Source organism: Lampetra planeri, chromosome 23 (assembly GCF_965212315.1).
Source record: "Lampetra planeri chromosome 23, kcLamPlan1.2.h2, whole genome shotgun sequence".
NCBI lineage: Eukaryota > Metazoa > Chordata > Hyperoartia > Petromyzontiformes > Petromyzontidae > Lampetra > Lampetra planeri.
The window spans coordinates 133,351-147,916 of record NC_136129.1 but is presented as its reverse complement, the minus strand read 5'-3'; the positions used below and the strand labels follow the sequence as shown (position 1 = coordinate 147,916).

The 14,566-nt window shown below is 46.5% G+C and overlaps 1 long non-coding RNA gene across 1 annotated transcript; it reads left to right on the top strand.

Moving 5' to 3' along the window:
* The first annotated feature begins 4,641 nt into the window (after positions 1-4,641).
* On the top strand, positions 4,642-13,896 carry LOC144726194 (uncharacterized). Its single transcript, XR_013587243.1, has 3 exons — positions 4,642-5,089; positions 6,876-6,966; positions 11,831-13,896. It is a non-coding gene; the product is annotated as an uncharacterized LOC144726194 (long non-coding RNA).
* Positions 13,897-14,566: the final 670 nt, after the last annotated feature.

Sequence of the window (14,566 nt, the reverse complement as noted above, 5' to 3'; positions counted from 1 at the left end):
TCATCTCCATGATCATCTCTATGATCAGCTCGATGGTCATCTCGATGGTCATCTCCATGCTCATCTCCATGAACATCTCGATGGTCGTCTCCATGATCATCTCTATGATCAGCTCGATGGTCATCTCGATGGTCATCTCGATAGTCATCTCCATGATCATCTCGATGGTCATCTCCATGGTCATCTCGATGGTCATCTCCATGATCATCTCCATAATCATCTCGATGGTCATCTCGATGGTCATCTCCATAATCATCTCGATGGTCACCTCGATAGTCATCTCCATGCTCATCTCCATGAATATCTCGATGGTTATCTCCATGATCATCTCCATGATCATATCGATGGTCATCTCGATGGTCATCTCTATGCTCATCTCCATGAACATCTCCATGATCATCTGCATGATCATCTCCATGATCATCTCGATGGTGATCTCGATCGTCATCTCCATGGTCATCTCCACGATGATGTTGATGATCATCTCCATGGTCATCTCGATGGTCATATCCATGATCATCTCCATGGTCATCTCGATGGTCATTTTCATGATCATCTACATAATCATCTCGATGGTCATCTCCATGGTCATCTCCATGGTCATTTCCATGATTATCTCTATGGTCATCTTGATGGGCATCTCATTGGTCATCTTGATGGTCATCTCCATAATAATCTCCATAATCATCTCGATGGTCATCTCCATGATTATTTCCATGATCAGCTCGATGGCCATCTCGATGGTAATCTCGATAGTCATCTCCATGATCATTTCGATGGTCATCTCGATAGTCATCTCCATGATCATCTCGATGGTCATCTCCATGATCATCTCGATGGTCATCTCGATGGTCATCTCCATGATCATCTCTATGGTCATCTCGAAGGTTATTTCCATGATCATCTCGATGGTCATCTCCATGATCATCTCGATGGTCATCTCGATAGTCATCTCCATGAGCATCTCGATGGTCATTTCTATGATCTTCTCGATGGTCATCTCGAAGGTCATTTCCATTGTCATCTCCATAATCATCTCGATGGTCATCTCCATGATCATCTCCATGATCAGCTCGATGGTCATCTCCATGATCATATCGATGGTCATCTCCATGATCATCTCCATGATCAGCTCGATGGTCATCTCTATGATCATATCGATGGTCATCTCGATGGTCATCTCAATGCTCATCTCCATGAACATCTCGATGGTTATTACCATGATCATCTCCATTATCATCTCCATGATCAGCTCGATGGTCATCTCGATGGTCATCTCGATAGTCATCTCCATGATCATATCGATGGTCATCTCGATAGTCATCTCCATGATCATCTCGATGGTCATCTCCATGATCATCTCGATGGTCATCTCGAAGGTCATTTCCATTGTCATCTCTATGATCATCTCGATGGTCATCTCCATGGTCATCTCGATGGTCATCTCCATGATCATCTCCATAATCAGCTCGATGGTCATCTCGATGGTCATCTCCACAATCATCTCGATGTTCATCTCCATGATCATCTTGAAGGTCATCTTCAAGATCATAACCATGATCTTCTCGATGGTCATCTCGATGGACATCTTCATGATCATATCGATGGTCATCTCGATGGTCATCTCCATGCTCATCTCCATGAACATCTCGATGGTCATCTCCATGATCATCTCTATGATCAGCTCGATGGTCATCTCGATGGTCATCTCCATGCTCATCTCCATGAACATCTCGATGGTTATCTCCATGATCATCTCTATGATCATATCGATGGTCATCTCCATGCTCATCTCCATGAACATATCGATGGTCATCTCCATGATCATCTCTATGATCAGCTCGATGGTCATCTCGATGGTCATCTCCATGCTCATCTCCATGAACATCTCGATGGTCGTCTCCATGATCATCTCTATGATCAGCTCGATGGTCATCTCGATGGTCATCTCGATAGTCATCTCCATGATCATCTCGATGGTCATCTCCATGGTCATCTCGATGGTCATCTCCATGATCATCTCCATAATCATCTCGATGGTCATCTCGATGGTCATCTCCATAATCATCTCGATGGTCACCTCGATAGTCATCTCCATGCTCATCTCCATGAATATCTCGATGGTTATCTCCATGATCATCTCCATGATCATATCGATGGTCATCTCGATGGTCATCTCTATGCTCATCTCCATGAACATCTCCATGATCATCTGCATGATCATCTCCATGATCATCTCGATGGTGATCTCGATCGTCATCTCCATGGTCATCTCCACGATGATGTTGATGATCATCTCCATGGTCATCTCGATGGTCATATCCATGATCATCTCCATGGTCATCTCGATGGTCATTTTCATGATCATCTACATAATCATCTCGATGGTCATCTCCATGGTCATCTCCATGGTCATTTCCATGATTATCTCTATGGTCATCTTGATGGGCATCTCATTGGTCATCTTGATGGTCATCTCCATAATAATCTCCATAATCATCTCGATGGTCATCTCCATGATTATTTCCATGATCAGCTCGATGGCCATCTCGATGGTAATCTCGATAGTCATCTCCATGATCATTTCGATGGTCATCTCGATAGTCATCTCCATGATCATCTCGATGGTCATCTCCATGATCATCTCGATGGTCATCTCGATGGTCATCTCCATGATCATCTCTATGGTCATCTCGAAGGTTATTTCCATGATCATCTCGATGGTCATCTCCATGATCATCTCGATGGTCATCTCGATAGTCATCTCCATGAGCATCTCGATGGTCATTTCTATGATCTTCTCGATGGTCATCTCGAAGGTCATTTCCATTGTCATCTCCATAATCATCTCGATGGTCATCTCCATGATCATCTCCATGATCAGCTCGATGGTCATCTCCATGATCATATCGATGGTCATCTCCATGATCATCTCCATGATCAGCTCGATGGTCATCTCTATGATCATATCGATGGTCATCTCGATGGTCATCTCAATGCTCATCTCCATGAACATCTCGATGGTTATTACCATGATCATCTCCATTATCATCTCCATGATCATCTCGATGGTCATCTCGATGGTCATCTCCATAATCATCTCGATGGTCACCTCGATAGTCATCTCCATGCTCATCTCCATGAACATCTCGATGGTTATCTCCATTATCATCTCCATGATCATATCGATGCTCATCTCGATGGTCATCTCCATGGTCATTTCCATGATTATCTCTATGGTCATCTTGATGGGCATATCATTGGTCATCTTGATGGTCATCTCCATAATAATCTCTATAATCATCTCGATGGTCATCTCCATGATCATCTCCATGATCAGCTCGATGGCCATCTCGCTGGTCATCTCGATAGTCATCTCCAATATCATTTCGATGGTCATCTCGATAGTCATCTCCATGATCATCTCGATGGTGATCTCCATGATCATCTCAATGATGATCTCCATGATCTCAGAATGGAATCGTAGTCACGTGCGTCTTCAAAATTAGCAGCCGGTGTACATCCCTTATGTTTTTTCTTCCAATAACTGAAAAATAAAGAGATTGTTTAAATAATCATCATCACCATCAAAGTTACGCCTTGTCCAATATACAGTAGCATCCGAGCGTAATTGTGTTAAAGAGTACAAGCTTTTAAATACACGGTGCGCAGTCGAGTTGACCCCGACACTGAAGCAAAGTTGTGAAGAACATGCACGAGTTTTGTGAACTTTAACCACAACCACCCCACCCCACCTATCCCCCCCTCCCCATGTCCCGTCAAACGAACACAAAAAACTGCGTCAAAATACCCCCGAACAGACGGACGGTGAAAAGTCCCGCGTGTTAAGATATGTTTGTGCGCCATCGCTAAGAAAATATTGCAGGTGAGTGTACAAGTGAGAGTGTAGGTGAGTGTACATGTGAGTGAGCGTGGAGGTGAGTGTACAGGTGAGAGTGCAGTTCAGTGTACAGGTGAGCGTGCAGGTGAATGTCACATGTACACTCACCTGTACACTCGCCTGCACTCTCGCCTGGACACTCACCTGCACGCTCATGCACATATACACTCGCCTCCTCGCTCACTCACATGTACACTTACCTGCACGCTCACTCACATGTATACTCACCTGCATGCTCGCCTGTACTCTCACCTGCACGTTAACTGTGCAGGTGAGTGTACATGTGAGTGAGCGTGGAGGCGAGTCTACAGGCGAGAGTGCAGTTGAGTGTCCATGTGAGAATGCAGGTGAGTGTACAGGCGTGAGTGCAGGTGAATGTACAGGCGTGAGTGCAGGTGAATGTACATGTGAGCGTGCAGGCGAGTCAACGCACAGGTGAGTATACAGGTGAGTGTGCGTGCAGCTGAGTACAGGTGAGAGTGCGGGCGAGTATACAGGTGGCAGGGCAGGATGACCACGGGCTTAGAGGACTTCTCCAGGCAGAGGGGGCACAGCAGCTGGCGCGCTGCAGCAGCCACCCACAGGCGGACAGCCTCGTCGCTGCAGCTGTCACGTGCCCGGCCTCCCTCTCCTCCTCCGCCCCATGCCACGTGGAGACAGAGAAAGAGAGGGAGGGGCATTCACACCACGAGGTCACGTGGGCAAGGGAACAACAAATCCCCCCCCCCCTACACCAACTCCCAACATGGACTCGTCCATCGCTGGTCCCACCTCCCCCACGGAAAATCATCGAAGTCAACGTACAGTAGGACAGTCCACACAAGCGGCATCAACAACAACAGCAGCAGCCGTCACCATTCGCCACTAAGTGGCGGTGACGTCCCCGCGGCGTTGGTGCCAGGCTAGGTGCACTCTTAGGCCACGCGAAGTGTCGAAGGCTCGCTGACAGGAGGTCACGGGACAGAACCCTGCAGGTGCCATGGGGTTGACCGACTCGAGATGGCTGCAGACGCCACCAGCTGTGCCAACTCGCCGCGTTTTAGCCGCTCGCCGCGTTTTATCCGCCCGCCTCTCCGCTCGTTGTTGTGAGCGTCCCTCACGAGCCTCCTCCTCCTCCACATAGGCCGATCTTGACACCGCCGGAACCGCTCATCGGCAAGTCCACTCAGCTCCACATCCTCCAACCAGGTACCTTTGTAGACCCGCAGTGATGCCCCATGCCGTGTTGGCAGTCCACTGCTGGATGAAGGCTTCGGGTCGCCACGGTGGCTAGGAGATGTTAACTACCTCGCCCGGTGTGCAGGAGGTCGTGGGTTCGACCCCGACGCCTGCTGCTGCTGCTGTAGATTTGGAGTCTGCGGTGTCTCTCTCCACCTGGTCGCGTGGATTTCTCTCCCGGTGCTGCGGTGTTCCCATCCACATTTAGAATCGACGTGTTGAGAATATGTGGCTGCTCTAAATGTCCACACGAGAAGCCACTTTGTTGAGCTATCATCTGTGGCTAGGTCGCTTCTTATAAAAGCGCTTTGTAGCTCAGTGGGACTTACGTGGTTGAAATAAAATAACAGTAAAAATAACAGCACCACCACTCCACGTACACAGAACATCTGCCGTGATCCTGACTGCAGTGCTCATCTCGATATGGTCGATGAAAGTGAATTACGTGACGGCCGCTACGTTAAAAGGTTTCGTCACCTTTGGGTGGCATCAGTTGCTGCTCTGGCCCATCGGGAAATACAACAATGCCTTGATGGAGGCTCCATTGAAGATGCGTGCGACCCTCTCGACTGGCCGTCTGACCCGAATGTTCGGTCCAACTCGAGCTGAATATCGAGTGGAACTGGATGACCCTGGGGCTATTTGCTAAAACGCAACAATTTCGATTTAAAGCATTTGTGACTGCAGGGATTCATATTATTGGTTCTTTCGGTAAAGTCACGTAGAAGGAAAATAATAAAGTAATAATTCTAGATTTGAAGCTTTCGTGACTGCAAGGAATCATATTCTTAGGTTTTTCGGTACCGAAAAAACCTAAGAATAATAAAGTAATAAAAATAAAACAATTAAATTCTCACGACGTTTCGATTGCAACACAAGCAATCATCATCAGGTGTGAAAACCTCAATTTTCTTGCTGTGGGTTTCACACCTGATGATGATTGCTTGTGTTGCAATCGAAACGTCGTGAGAATTGTATTGTTTGTTTTTATTATTTTATTATTTCCCTTCTACGTGACTTTACCGAAAGAACCAAGAATATGAATCCCTGCAGTCACGAAAGCTTTAAATCGAAAAAGACTCCAACATTCGTCAATGATGACCGATTCCATTCATAAAGTGCGCTCTTGCCGCCGTGTGCGCTGAGTAGTTCTCAGTATTAAACACGCGTTGACTGCTCTATACAGGGTGGGATAGAGATCTCTACTCAACCCTGCAGGGTCACCCCTCTCATAGTGAAGGCGTTCACACTTGAGCTGCGGTTGCCCTGAGCCAGTAGTTGCATCATTAACTGTGCGAAATCCTTTTCAAACCATTACTATAAAAATGCAGAATTTTCCATTAAGTTACTTTTCTTGGATTTAGCAGAATTCCACAGTAGCTCTCTCAATAGCTGTAGCGTTTGAGTAACGATCTTTTAAATGTTTGCGTTGTTAAATCGTATGACTCGTAAAACGATAATTAAATGACCACTTAGTGTAGGACGATCATTGAATGTTTGAACTATAAAATTCTGCAATGTTAATTTAATGCTGAGGGTGTTGACAAGGAAAGTAGTGGATGTGTGGGGTTTAAATTGTCAACTCGTGCCCGCACTGCATAGTGTGGCGGGTTTCTGACAGCTGCAGCATCACCACGACGCTCTCATTGCCGCTTGGTGAATATCCGTGGCGGGTTCCCTTTCATTTTTTATTCATTGAATGAGACGTCACCCTCCCTGCACCTGGCCACCCACTTGTGTGTTTGTGTGCCTTCAGGTGTCACAGCAGAGCAATTGCAGAGGGATGCTGCGATTATACTGGCGTGGGCTCAGCATAGATGGCGGCCCTCTGTCAATCCACAGCGGAGGTAAGAGCCCCCCACTCTGTGTCAGTAAATGGGGGGGGGGTGTTTGGTCATACTTCACCACGCTGGTCAGTATGAGTTGGTGTGAAGGTGAGGCAGCCCAAAGATCTGTTCAGATGTCACTCAGCACTGACGTTAGCCGTGGCCGGGAATCGAACTTAGCTGGCAGTGGTCAGTGTGCGCTAACGGCCAGGCCACCGCTTCACGGGTGAACGGGTTGATTAGATGAGACGATGACGTTGCGTTTCATATCAGTGGCGACTCCTCCACGTGGCTGGGCGATTGAGAAACCGCACCCACAGCAGTTGTCCCAGTGTACCGGCACCCCCCCAGTGCTGGAGTCAACATTCTCTGGGCCCCGTTTTTCTTCACACGCCGCCTTGGATTTGGGCCCAGCAAGAAACGCATCGCCACCGAACGCGTTACGGTCAAATGTTGTAAGCGGCAGGTATATCTAACTTTATATTTGACGACCTCATCTTCCAAGACGTCCTGACCAGTGTGGAGGAGTAGTACCAATTACCCTCACAGGGGCTCTCTGCAGCTCCCTCTCGTGGAGGCCCCATTTGCCGGCAGTGGCGTGAACAACCGCAGGGGCTGTACCTTTACCTTTTATCCACTTTTTATATTCAACATTTAATTAGGTCAGAAACGCGGTTTTGACCTCTTACCCACAAACATTTCTGACAAGTACAGCAAGTGCACGTGTACACAAGTGTACTCCTGTGCTAGTTGCACGCCACTTCTGCATTTTGTGTTTAGTTTGTTGTCGTTCCCCCATACCTCAGATTAGCACTGTTGGCTGTGTACGGTGCTAAAGAAGGTAAACATAAACACACACACACAAACACGTGCACACAGACATACAAAGACAAAGATCCCCCGTATAGACAATCAGGCTGTTGGGGCAAGTGCTGTTAGCGAGCACACGCACATATATACACACATAAATACACACATAAACACATACACACACACATAACCAGACACATACACACACATCCACACCCATACACACACATACACCCACACACAAAGACACATACACACACACACTGCGATGGCAAAGTAAGAAATGGGAACGAGACCAGTTTTGTCACGACAAGTATATATTGATGTCAAGTGCAAATACAAAACGAGGTAGACAAAATCTCTGGAAAACATTAATCTCGCTTTCCCTTCCCACACTTTGAGCTGCTTTTGTACAAACGATAAAAACCCCGAGGAGACCGAAGTGTCACCGATCTACATTCACGATTTCAGAAACTGCTGTTTCTGGAGGTATCATGGACGATGGAAATAAAGTGCTTGGCGAAGTTCATCATTTATCCGTATATTTCACGTGGTAACGGCTTGGCGCTACGGTTAGCGTGTCCATTGAAATGTGCACGCCACGTATGTAAAAGAAGAGTAACAGATATGTAGTTTAAAAAATGCCGACGTATTCACAGTTCAATAAATAAATAAATACTTTGCAACAGCGGTGACTTTTTAAATCCCCGAGAGAACACGAAATAAAAGCCCCGCATTTTAAATGAACAGAGACAAGAACCGTACGGGAATACCTTGCACGACCTCACTGAGACCGCACTCCGGCCTCGCGTTGCGGAGGATGCAACCTCTGTCTTCATTTGTTATGGGACAGTTCATTTTGCGGTCACCATCACAATAACGTTCCTGGTGCCAACTCGCTTGACGATTGGCCAGGGAATAAACAGCAACCCCAAGACATAATGGGTTGGTGCTGCCTGCATGGATCTCGGCTCCTGTTTCCCAGAATGGGTGGCGTGATTTTAAGCACTTTCGTGCTGGGTTTTTCAAGTCTTCTTGGATTAAAACTTGATTTGAAGCTTTCATGACTTCAGGAATTACTCTTTGGTTATAGTAGTAGGGTTTTACCCTTTAAACTGGTACAAAACTGACACCTTTATACAACACAAGCAGTCAAAATGCAAACAAAAAGAAACAACTCTGATAATGATGTGCACTGTCCTTGAAGCTGATTGGTCCACACCCGAGACAGCTTTTCTTAGAGCCTAGTCTCCATTGGTGTTGGACCAGAAGACGCCAAAAGGCGTACAACTCAAAAACAGCGCACTATCAGAGTATTGAGAGCTCGGGGTAAGCATTTCCACTATGAGACCACCTTTACCAGTGGCAAAATATTGTAGTAGGTTTTTACCCTTTAAACTGGTACAAAACTGACACCTTTATACAAGGCATCATGTTTGCAATAACCATAACACAAGCAGTCAAAATGCAAACAAAAAGAAACAACTCTGATAATGATATGCACTGTCCTTGAAGTTGATTGGTCCACACCCGAGACAGCTTTTCTTAGAGCCTAGTCTCCATTGGTGTTGGACCAGAAGATGCCAAAAGGCGTACAACTCAAAAACAGCGCACTATCAGAGTATTGAGAGCTCGGGGTAAGCATTTACACTATGAGACCTCCTTTACCAGTGGCAAAATATAGTAGTAGGTTTTTACCCTTTAAACTGGTACAAAACTGACACATTTATACAAGGCATCATGTTTGCAATAACCACAACACAAGCAGTCAACATGCAAACAAAAAGAAACAACTCTGATAATGATGTGCACTGTCCTTGAAGTTGATTGGTCCACACCCGAGACAGCTTTTCTTAGAGCCTAGTCTCCATTGGTGGACCAGAAGACGCCAAAAGGCGTACAACTCAAAAACAGCGCACTATCAGAGTATTGAGAGCTCGGGGTAAGCATTTACACTATGAGACCTCCTTTACCAGTGGCAAAATATAGTAGTAGGATTTTACCCTTTAAACTGGTACAAAACTGACACCTTTATACAAGGCATCATGTTTGCAATAACCACAACACAAGCAGTCAAAATGCAAACAAAAAGAAACAACTCTGATAATGATGTGCACTGTCCTTGAAGCTGATTGGTCCACACCCGAGACAGCTTTTCTTAGAGCCTAGTCTCCATTGGTGTTGGACCAGAAGACGCCAAAAGGCGTACAACTCAAAAACAGCGCACTATCAGAGTATTGAGAGCTCGGGGTAAGCATTTCCACTATGAGACCACCTTTACCAGTGGCAAAATATTGTAGTAGGTTTTTACCCTTTAAACTGGTACAAAACTGACACCTTTATACAAGGCATCATGTTTGCAATAACCATAACACAAGCAGTCAAAATGCAAACAAAAAGAAACAACTCTGATAATGATATGCACTGTCCTTGAAGTTGATTGGTCCACACCCGAGATAGCTTTTCTTAGAGCCTAGTCTCCATTGGTGTTGGACCAGAAGACGCCAAAAGGCGTACAACTCAAAAACAGCGCACTATCTGAGTATTGAGAGCTCGGGGTAAGCATTTACACTATGAGACCTCCTTTACCAGTGGCAAAATATAGTAGTAGGATTTTACCCTTTAAACTGGTACAAAACTGACACCTTTATACAAGGCATCATGTTTGCAATAACCATAACACAAGCAGTCAAAATGCAAACAAAAAGAAACAACTCTGATAATGATATGCACTGTCCTTGAAGTTGATTGGTCCACACCCGAGACAGCTTTTCTTAGAGCCTAGTCTCCATTGGTGTTGGACCAGAAGATGCCAAAAGGCGTACAACTCAAAAACAGCGCACTATCAGAGTATTGAGAGCTCGGGGTAAGCATTTACACTATGAGACCTCCTTTACCAGTGGCAAAATATAGTAGTAGGTTTTTACCCTTTAAACTGGTACAAAACTGACACCTTTATACAAGGCATCATGTTTGCAATAACCATAACACAAGCAGTCAAAATGCAAACAAAAAGAAACAACTCTGATAATGATATGCACTGTCCTTGAAGTTGATTGGTCCACACCCGAGACAGCTTTTCTTAGAGCCTAGTCTCCATTGGTGTTGGACCAGAAGATGCCAAAAGGCGTACAACTCAAAAACAGCGCACTATCAGAGTATTGAGAGCTCGGGGTAAGCATTTACACTATGAGACCTCCTTTACCAGTGGCAAAATATAGTAGTAGGTTTTTACCCTTTAAACTGGTACAAAACTGACACCTTTATATAAGGCATCATGTTTGCAATAACCACAACACAAGCAGTCAAAATGCAAACAAAAGAAACCACTCTGATAATGATATGCACTGTCCTTGAAGTTGATTGGTCCACACCCGAGACAGCTTTTCTTCGAGCCTAGTCTCCATTGGTGTTGGACCAGAAGATGCCAAAAGGCATACAACTCAAAAACAGCGCACTATCAGAGTATTGAGTGCTCGGGGTAAGCATTTACACTATGAGACCTCCTTTGCCACTGGTAAAGGAGGTCTCATAGTGTAAATACTCTTTGGTTCTTTTGGTAAAGTCACGTAGAAAATAAATAAATAAAATAATAGAATACGACGTTTCGATTGCAACACAAGCATTCGTCATCAGGTAGAAAACTAACCTAGTGAACTTCAAAATATTTTCTTTCTTCGTGGATTGTGAGGTCAGAGTTGCTTTAAATGTTTTCTATCTCGTCGGACGGCGGTCATCATTGGACGGGCGTGCCATGAGGCCCTGAGCTAGTGATTGCAGCTCTTTATTGTGTTGAGAATGTGGTCGTGGAGTGAGAATGTCGAGTCCAAGGTGATTCCAATGATGTTCAAGTGATTTCAGAGGCTGGTGGTGGAGCCGGCGATGAGTACATTTTGGGGGGCGGGCGACGCCATGGTGAGCCTCTGCCTGGTGCCTTCGTAAAATGTCTCTCAAAATTAGTTTGATCTTGAGAGGAAGCAAGAGGTTAGACACGTGATCATGGATTTTAACCAGCGACTTCTCTTGGTGGGGCGAGTGCCAGTTGTTACACCAGTGGTGGCTGCTGTGCGACCAGAGTGGCGGTGGCTGTGGTGGGACTGGTGGCGGTGGCTGCTGTTGGACTGGCTGCTGTTGGACTGGCTGCTGTGGGACACGCGGTGGCAGCAGCTGCTGTGGTGCTGACGGCAGCTTCTATGAGACCGGCGGCGGTGGTGGTGGTGGCTGCTGCAGGACTGGCGGTGGTTGCTGGTGGAATGGCAGCGGCTGCTGTGAGATCGGGGTGGTGGTGGTGGCTGCTCTGGGACTAGCGGCAACGGCTGTTGCGTTTCTGGTGTTCCCGGTAGCTGCTGCTGTTCCTGCTGTCGCACTTGCAGTGGCTCCGGCAGTTGTCCCCGTTGGGGCGGTCCGACATCTTGGGTTTCTGGAGATAAAGAAGATGATGGCGCTAAAGTCCAAACCGCTCGACATTGGGAGAATGAAACAAAACCGGTCTAAAGTATAAACAAGAAGATCGTTGTACTTCACCATTCCCTTAACATAAAATGATGCGCTGTCAGGGTGTACATTCTCCCTGGGCATTTCCACGCACACTGGGCGACGTTTCAAATCCATCCTTTACCTTGCGCGCCGGTGAGGAGAGCTGCTGTCCGGAGACTGGGTCCGGGGTCTACCTTCGCCGAGTGGCACCGTTTGAGGCACGACCGGGACGTCGCCTTGACGTGCTCCAGCGGGCAGTAGCTGTCCGCTGGCGGCGCGTTCAATTCTGGGGACCTGCATGCACGCACCAACGCGTCGCAAACCGTTAACACCTGCCTTTAAAGGAGACACTGCTGCTCGCATAAGGCAATATCTTTCCAGTGAGCTGGTCTGGGGGACGGTTGTAAGTGCAGGTTAAAGTGAAGGGGAGAGAAGGTGACTTACCGAATATAGAAGAGCATGTAGGCCTGCTCGTTCATAACTGCCTTGGTGTCGACGTGCCGCACGATGGAGTCGTTCATGCAGCACCATTGTCCATCGCTGATCTGCGCACAGTCAAAGCACAGCTACACTTGGTTACAATGTTTACACAACTGCACCCAGATTCCTCCGTACATGTAATAACAACACACAATACACACTCTAGACAACAAGTTCGTAAAGAGCATCACCCCATCGTCAGAGCTGCAGAGCGTGTTACGGTTGCTGTGATGGTGCTGAAGTTACGAAACGATCTGCCTGAACATATTTCTGCATGGATGACCTTGGACCAATTTCATCAGAATCAGAATCTTTATTTGTACTGAAAGAATTCGATGGTCTACGAAGCTCTTTTAAACAGATGTCCAGTAGGGGCGGGTCAGAAAGTTACAACAACAACACTACAATACAACACCGATTGGAGTACATCAAGACGCAAGAACAGACGCAAGACTTTTAATTATTCTTCTCTATCGGACATTGGTAAGATTATAGGCTCATTGCAGATGTGCGATGTTTTTGTTTGATGGTAACAAATGGAATTACCTTATTGTAGCAATAATAATGACCCCTGTTGGAGTCAGCTCCCTTGTGCACCAGCACCGAGTACAGGGAGTAGATCACGGGCTCGCCCTGAGACGTTGAGGTGAAGCGTTGCATGTCCAGGTGCTCCGGGTAGGTGATGTTCTACAGGCAGCGCACAGGAGGGGGAGGCAGCGCGGCAGAGACGAACGTTAGGAGAGGAAACGGCAGGGGTGGTGGGGTGGGCAGCAGAGATAGGCACCATCTCAGTTACACGTCAAAGTGATGACGTGATGTCTCGCTCATTTGAGCGTTGAAGACGGTGCTCATCTCCTGTTTATAGCCCTGAGCAAGTGGTGGAAATTCTACAGTCACATGACGGGGGGCGAGTCTATCTGTCGGACCTATTCCAACATGGAGAGGCATTTTCTCCAGCATTGACCTGACAAAGGGCTGTCAAATAATTTAATTAGAACGATGTGGGGGGGCAGAATCGTTACCCGGTTGATCTTGACGCCGTAGAGGTTGTACCGCTTGATGGAGACGGTGAGGACGTTGGGCAGGCGGTGGAGAGCCATCGTCTTCGTCGCTTCCCCTTTGCAGCAGCACCTGCACGACAACAACAACGCCAGCCATCGCACGTGTTCCCAAACTTTTAAACAATAAGTCTACTCACTTTTTGTTGTTCGTTATTTTTTATTCATTTCTTAAAATAAAAAATTGTTACTTTTATTATATATTGTAAGTTATTTTCAATGTATTTATATAATATGTTTATTAATATATTTTATTATAATTTGATTTAATCTGCAGACTTTTGAAGCTACAAATGATTCCAGGGTGTCAACACACGATGCCCACTCACATTCCGCAGGTGTATTCGTCCAACGTCTCCTTGGTAAAAAACTCCTCAAAAGCCTCTACAAGATCTGATGAGTTCTGTTGGCCGACAGAGTGAAACGCAAATGAGGACTCTAAGAAGCATTCCATGAACATCTGCAGAATGTTATTGTGACGGCAACTCTGAAAACCCGCATCTTGTATGAAATCGTACGACAAAGAAAAGAGATCACGTACGCTACCGGCAGTGTGTTTGGATGTTAAGTGGCTGATTCATGTATGCGTGTGTGTGGTGGATGTTGGCACAGCAGGGAGCACAGGTGGTGCATCGGCCAGTCATCTCGGTCAACCCATGGCACTTGGGTCTGTCCCGTGACCTGCCAGCGGGCGTTCGACACTTCATGTGGCCTTAAAGTGCACTCAGGTTGGCACAAGCACCGTGGTGACATCACCGCCACTTAGTGGAGAATGGGGGTTGTTCACGTATGTGATG